The sequence below is a fragment of the Molossus molossus genome, unplaced genomic scaffold (assembly GCF_014108415.1).
Source record: "Molossus molossus isolate mMolMol1 unplaced genomic scaffold, mMolMol1.p scaffold_m16_p_18, whole genome shotgun sequence".
Classification (NCBI taxonomy): Eukaryota; Metazoa; Chordata; class Mammalia; order Chiroptera; family Molossidae; genus Molossus; species Molossus molossus.
The window spans coordinates 51,580,589-51,586,120 of NW_023425353.1; the positions used below are offsets into that span (position 1 = coordinate 51,580,589).

The 5,532-nt window shown below is 41.3% G+C and overlaps 1 long non-coding RNA gene across 1 annotated transcript; it reads right to left on the reverse strand.

Annotated features, from left to right (window-relative positions):
• Window positions 1–2,365: 2,365 nt before the first annotated feature.
• LOC118633615 lies at window positions 2,366–4,561 on the reverse strand. Its single transcript, XR_004960191.1, has 3 exons — window positions 4,499–4,561; window positions 2,617–2,700; window positions 2,366–2,536 (listed from the first exon to the last, which is right to left on the reverse strand). It is a non-coding gene; the product is annotated as an uncharacterized LOC118633615 (long non-coding RNA).
• Between the last annotated feature and the right edge of the window lie 971 nt (window positions 4,562–5,532).

Here is a 5,532-nt window from a genome sequence, read left to right on the forward strand (position 1 = left end):
CTTAAAGTTGTTCTCATTGCTCTCACGCTTTCATTTCTCCTATTTTACTAAGATGATTAAAGATGAGGGTGAGAAAGAATCTCATGAGAGGAATTTGAATAATGATCTCTTTCATGAAATAATAATAATAATATCACAGATACAAAATTACTGGACCAAAACTACATATTTCCTGCTAAAGATTTTATACGTAAGTAGAATTTACAGATGTTTTCTCACATTTGTATAGTATCTTCTCAAAAACCAAACTCATTCTAAGAATGTATCCAGACTTCCAGACTTCCAAATGTATGCTCTTCAAAACCAAAACTATAAGGCTTTGCTTTGTAACTCAATACATCAAATTCCCAGAAGATGGCAAAACAAAATTCATGGTTGACCCATCCCCAAAATACTCATTAGACATTCCTGCTAGGGTACCCTATTCTTATCCTTTTGACCCTAAAAAACTCCCCAGTGAGGAGTGAGTAGTTGGGAAGTTCCTCGCCCCTAATCCTTCTACCTAGGAATAGTTTCTTGAAATTCCTTTAACAAGGGACCACACTTCCTAACAAATACTTAAAATGCAAAAATATCTTCAGAAGAGAAACAATTCTGTTGACTTAGATTCACACTAAGGGGTAAATCGCTTATCAGATCTTTTCCAGAGAGTAGGTTCTAATAGCCATAGACTCCACGCGGAGTAAAGACACTGAGGAAAAGGAAAACAATTGTTGCCTAGCTTACATTTTCGCTGGAGGCTGCCCTGCCTCTGAATTTAGCGCATCTCCACCAGATCAGGTCCCAGCGCCAGCCCCCTTCCTCCGCTGCCCGAGTCTCGCCTTCTCCTCTGCCACCGACTTCCTGCTCCGAGGAGTCACTTCGTGGGCTTGCTCCCTGTCCATCGCAACAGAGCTGCTCTCTCGATAGGGTAAAGTGCTAAACAAGAATCTTTTCAGATAACTTTAACCCAGGTGACTAGTAAAGGACTCAGGTGTTCCGTGTTCCCGGTCGGTTCCCTGGTAGTAGGTTCTGAGCCGGTCTCTGCAGCGGGAGGTCCCTTGGAGAGTATTCTCAGAATCAACACCAGGGGGCGCTGAGGGGAGCCCAGCGGCACAGGGAGAAAAGTTGAGCTGCCGTGCAGTTGCAGCAAAGGTCTAAGCCAATCCAACAGGGAAATCCAGAGCTGGGTGGCCCTGCAGAACTGTCCTGAACTAAGGAGGACAACTACCTCGGTTATGACCCAGCACTGACCAGTCATTGAACAAGGTCTGTGCCTGGGCAGGGGGTATGATCTCGGAGAAACCTTGTGTAAGGCAGTTCTCTGCAGGGGATCACAGTCTGCTGAGGGTCATCAGCCATCAGTACTCCAAGCACCTGGAGAAATAAGTGCTTCTGTCCTGGAAGGGGATCTTAGTGAGGTACCATGACAGCCACTATACTAAGTCACTGCCCCTTTGAGTACACACTTTGAACCAGGGCTCAGAGAAATTAAAAGGTGTTCATTATTTTGTTAGAAACTTAACCAAGATCTGTTATTTCCTGAAAACTATGTTACCCTCAGTAATGCCATCCACAGCTCTTGAGTTGCCAATTCAACACACCTGGATCAATCTCCATTTGCAACTGCCCCACTGATAATAACTTGAGCATCTGTCTGCAGCACCGTCAGTGTGGTCAGATCCACAATTTAAAATGTTTGGAATGCATATTATCATAAATTACTTTTCTGTTATTTCTCCCATGTATTTCAGTTTAAAAATATGTGCATAAGTAATAATATTCATATATATTTCATTCCAGGTTAGTTAAGGAAGCATTATAAAATATTTTATATGAAAAAGAGAGAATGAGATCTGGAAAAGCAATTTAGGTTGGGAACTTGCTGCCTTGGAGTAATTCTTAACCTGGGCTGCCCATTAAAATCATCTAGGACACTGTAAAGCATCCTGATGTCCAGGCCATGCCCCAGACCAATTAAATCAGAACCTCTGGAGGGAAAACCCAGACATCATTATTTTTGAAACTACCAAGGAATTGCAATGTACAAATCAGGCTGAAAAATCTGTACCCTAGTGCAGTCGTTCTGAAACTCGAGTGTGTGCCACAGTCTCCTGGAGAGCTGGTTCAACCAGATTGCTGGCCCCGCCCACAGAGTTCCTGATTCAGTAGCTCTGGGATGGGGCTGATCATTCGCATTCTCATCAGTTCCTGGGACTACTCTTTGAGAAACAGGGCTCTGGAGGCTCTGTCTGCCTGACCAGAGTCCCCCACCACATTCAGCAACTGTCCCCCTTTCTCCTTGGTCACCTCTCCTTCAAACATCTCTAAAAATCTTGTAAAATGTGTCCCTTTACCAACCTTTGGAAAGACCTTTTCCCTTCTCTTCCCACACAGCTATTTCCAAATGATACATTTCTCCATCTTTCTGAGCAGCAACCACCAGCCAGCAGGTAAGATGACCTCTGACTTCTTCTATGATGTTTCATTTCCTTTAGTCTTGAATTTCTTTGTCATTATAGGCATGCGTCCACAGATGACTGGACTAGAAACACTCCTGTGAAACAGCAAAATTAATGGCTTCTGTTGCACATGTCAATCCCAACACCTATGCTGCTAGAAAGCAAAAGCACTCACGTCTGTCTTTTCCCACTTGCTGCTTTTCATCCCGAGCCAGGCCAGGTGCAGCTGCTCTTCTCCGCTATAAAGCATTTGCAGGATCTAGAAATGCATTACATTTGCTATGACTCATGTCAAGCAACATCAGTAAATAACACAAAGACGAGCAGCAGGAACTTGGCTACATCTTTCTTAGTTCCCGCCGACATCAGGGTACAGTCGACCCTCCATATCCAGCTTCTGCGTCCATGAATTCAACCAACCATGGATAAAACATATATATATCTAAATGTTATGTTGTCACTGATGTGTATTATAGTTAGGCCTAGGATGGTTGCACCTGTACTGAACATGTATAGACATTTTTTCTTTTTTTTTGGTATGTGCCCCCAGCGGGAACTGAACCCGGGACTCTCTGGTCCACAGGCCAACACTCCAACAGTTGAGCCAAATCGGCCAGGGCTAGACATTTTTTCTTATAATTATTCCCTAAACAATACAGTATAATAACTATATAGCATTTATATTGTATGAGGCATCTAAGTAATCTAGAGATGGTTTAACTGTAAGAAGGGATGTGCAGAGTTTGTATGCAAATACTACACAATTGTAGAGCATTGCAGATTTTGGTACCCGAGAGAGTCCTGCGCATAGCACTCCAGATATTGACGCAGGACTGTATTCACAGGATTTATCCCCTGCCTTCCTGCAGTTCTTTCTTTCTTTTAAAAACAAACAAACACTTTATACCTCTTTTATTTTTTTTTCAGCTTAATACCAATATATTTTATTCATTTTTTAAAATCTTTATTATTGAAAATATTACAGATGTCTCCTCATTTTCCCCCCTTGTCCCCCACCACCTGGTTCCCACCCCGGCCCGAGGCCTTCACCACTCCATTGTCTGTGTCCACAATCAATGCATATATGCGTATAAGTTCTTTAGTTATGTCTTCTCTCCCCACCCCCTTTCCCTCTGAGACTCGTCAGTCTGTTCCATGTTTCCATGCCTCTGGTTCTATTTTATTTTATTTTATTTATTTATTTTTTTAATCCTCACCTGGGAATAGTTTTCCATTGATTTTCAGACAGACTGAGAGGGAAAGAGGAAGCGAGTAAGAGGGAGAGAGAGATACAGAAACATCGATGTGAGAGAGATGCATTGATTGGTTGCCTCCTGCATGATCCCAACCAGAGCCGGTGATTGAACCACAGCCAAGGTATTTGCCCTTGACTGGAATTGAACCTGTGACTCCTTGGTTCATGGGATAATGCTCTAACCACTGAGCAAACCAGCCAGTGTGTCTGGTTTTATTTTATTTATCGGTTTATTGTGTCCATTAGATTCCACATATAAATGAGGTCATGTGATACTTGTCTTTCTCTAACTGGCTTATTTCGCTTAGCTTAATAATCTCCAGGTCCCTCCACGCTGTCTCAAAGGGTAATAGATCCTTTTTTATAGCTACATAGTATTCCACTGTGTAAATGTAACACAGTTTTTTTTATCCACTCATCTACTGTTGGGCATTTGGGCTATTTCCAGATCCTAGCTATTGTAAATAACACTGCTATCAACATAGGGGTGCATATATTGTTTCTTACTGGTGTTTTGGGATTCTCAGGATATATTCCTAGAAGTGGGATCAGTGGGTCAAATGGCAGTTCCAATTTTAATTTTTGGAGGAAACTCCACACTGTTCTCCACAGTGGCTGCACTTTCAATGAGACAGAGAGCTTTCCCAAACTTGTATTACAGACTATACCCTCAACTCCAAGTGCTAAATCTCAAAAGGCAGTTTGAAGATTCACATAAAAATTAACTTTCCTTTTCAAGAGAGCCTGAAGAAAAAGGAGACCCAAAAGTCCTCATTTTCTCTAGTAAAAGAAAAATACTCACCCAATTTTTCAGTTTGGCCAAGATTAATAACTCGTAATCTGAAGATATTGGCTTCTGTTGGAGTGCATATCAAGATTTATTGACCTGCGGAGTAAATATTAACGGAGGTGAAACTGGGGTTAATAACAAACCTCAAGGGATAATACATCTTCATATTTGCTGAAATAAAAAGTCAGCCCATATATTGCTCATACGTACATTCAAAAACCTCTTTAACCAGAAAACTCTGGAAATCTCTCTGCTGTAACAGATTGCTTAAATATATGGCCGAATTTCCATTTGTATTAACCTTCTCTGGGTACGGAGGCAGCCAGAAAAGCAAAACTTCCTCTGAGGATCATCAGTAGCCAATCAAAGGGCAACCACTTACTTGCATAAGAGATCTAATTGAAAGAGACTCTGAGCTTAACCAGCATCTCCTTCTCTTTGATCTCACTAGGGTAGGCAGTGTCGATCTGACCCACACACATATTGCATTCCTCAATAAGCCCATCTTTTCCCCACAAAGAAAAGAAAAATACTATAAATCCTTAACTTTCGACAAACCCAAATAAATACGCTCACTGTCCATGATAAATTTCATAAAATAATGTTCATTAATAAGATATGTTTTAAAGATAGGAAATATAAGTTTACATGAATAAAGGAGGAGCTTTCTGGGGCTACGATGCCAGAGGGCCAGTCTTGGAATTCTGGCTGTCCCACTTATGTGCTCTGTGACATTAGGCACGTCGGCGAGTTGCTCTGCATCTCCATTTCTCATCTGTGAAATGAAGGTAACAGCAGGGCCTGCTTCATAACATTGTTGTGAAGATTAAATGCGTTAGGACATGTCAAGTGCTTTAAAGTCTTCCCAGAGCATAGTAAGGAGTCGCTAAATAGATAGATAGATAGATAGATAGATAGATAGATAGATAGATAGATAGATAGATAGATAGATATAGATATTTTTTTTTTTAAGTACTAAAGGAAAGGAATCTAGCTATAAGATCACTTGACCCGAATGTCTCAAACCTTTATAGGCATCTTCCCTG